The sequence below is a fragment of the Lactuca sativa genome, chromosome 7 (assembly GCF_002870075.4).
Source record: "Lactuca sativa cultivar Salinas chromosome 7, Lsat_Salinas_v11, whole genome shotgun sequence".
Lineage (NCBI taxonomy): Eukaryota > Viridiplantae > Streptophyta > Magnoliopsida > Asterales > Asteraceae > Lactuca > Lactuca sativa.
In genome coordinates this window covers 34591883-34593825 of record NC_056629.2, presented here as the reverse complement: position 1 = coordinate 34593825, position 1943 = coordinate 34591883, and the positions used below count along the sequence as shown (strand labels likewise).

Genomic DNA, 1943 nt, shown 5'->3' with positions numbered 1-1943 from the left:
TCAGTGGGAAGAAAGGGTCGCAATGGGACCGAAGAGAAGGAAAAGGCGATAGGGATTTGGTCTCGGTGGTGATCGACGACCAAAAAGGGACCTTCCTCTGGCTATTGCATGTAATGGATGGGGGGTCTGCTCCGGCAGCCTCCCCTGTTCTTCTTCTTCGTTTTTTTTGTTGACTGGTTGATGGATGAACTGGTATGTTTGACCATGAAGGAAAGGAAACAAAAACGTTTTGTTGCTTTTTTTTTTGGTTTGTAGGTATACCCGAGAACAAGAACAATTCTCGTTTTCTTGACACAAATCAGTGCAAAAGGAAAGAGCTATGGGAGTGTTTGAGTGTTGTTTTCGGTTTTGATTGTGTGTTGATCGTTTGTGAACCAATTTATCAGTTGATGTGGAGAACAATACCACCATACCTTCGTACTTGGGAGATGTAGTGAGGGAGAAACAAAGAAACGTGGGATGGAAAAGGTTGGAGAGTAAGGTAGTGTTTGTTTTTTGTCCGCAGATCTGTGTGACCTCTTCTGTCTGCGCCGCGCAGACATTAGCCTTCGCAGACTGTTTGTTTTTTTGAAGACTGCAGACCTAAAAATGTCTGCGCGCCCTCTTCTTGGCGCAGACGTGGACCAGAGTCTTCTAACATCTTCAGACATCTTCTAGCCTAAAAAAACATATATATCTTTATTTTTTTCAAGTTTTTTTTATTTTTTTAAATTTATATTTTTTCCAACTTTATTAATGATGAACAATTTGAAAAAAAAATTACAAAACTTAAAAAAAGTTCGACGATACAAACATTATATTTTTGACAAATTTATAAATAAAAATTTATTATAATAATAGTCGTTGAAGTTGTTTATATAAATATGACAAAAAAATCATAATATATTCTTATATTTTTTTGCCAAATTTTGTAAAACATTATTTAATACAATATCGTCAATTTCTCGAGAAAATATTTATGGTATTTTTTTAATGGATTTAATTGAAAAAATCAAAGTTTATTTGCATCCATTTATGTATCAAATTTTTTTTATCTCTAATTATAATGTTTACTTATAACTTTGCAACCAAAGTTGTTGGTTTTTATAAAATATATACGTTAATTTATATCATTTTTATTTTTATTTTTTATACAATAATACATAAAAGTTGATATAGATTCGTTGATTATTTATAACAAAGTCATAAAAATATTAAAAAATTACTTTGAAGTTTACAAAAATCAGTTTATTTAGATTTCAGTTTATTTTAATAGCCCGCAGATGTTAAAAAAACAAACAGTCTTCTTTTTTCAGACTGCAGACGTTTGGTCCACCTCTTCTACTGAAGAGGTCTACAGATGTGGTCCGCAGACTGCAGACATTTTGCTTCAGAAAAAACAAACAGCACCTAAGAGTCAATCTTTGAGTGGTTACTTGGGCAAAACAAGTCTTAGAAGATATCATAAATGTGCTGTCATTTTAAGTGTAAAGGGTATAATTTTTATTTTTGTAATTTGTATTAGGTATTTGTTTCATTATGTAATGTGTGTATTGAGATATGTTTTAATTGGGTATGCATTTGTATAATTTGTAATTAATAAATTTCCATATGTATTTTGTTGATAATATGATTTGTTATTGCATTTTGGGAAAAACCCTGGTTGATTGTACTTTAATAGTCTTGGAAGGATTTTAGGTTTAACTTGTATAAATTATTTTGGTTAAGTTTGTAGTGTTCATTTTAACCAAGTATACACATTTTTGAATTGTATTAGTTATATATATATATATATATATATATATATATATATATATATATATATATATATATATATATATATAATTATTTGGATAACAAGGTGCATATCATACATGTGTTTGTGTATGTATTGGTTTAATTATTTATGTATTTGTTTGCTTTGGATTTAGAAGCAATATGATACCCTAATTATTTGTGCATTT

The 1943-nt window shown here is 29.7% G+C and overlaps 1 long non-coding RNA gene across 1 annotated transcript; it reads left to right on the top strand.

Annotated features, from left to right (window-relative positions):
- Positions 1-259: 259 nt before the first annotated feature.
- Positions 260-1636, top strand: LOC111880842 (uncharacterized). Its single transcript, XR_002846582.2, has 2 exons — positions 260-481; positions 1395-1636. It is a non-coding gene; the product is annotated as an uncharacterized LOC111880842 (long non-coding RNA).
- The last annotated feature ends 307 nt before the right edge of the window (positions 1637-1943 follow it).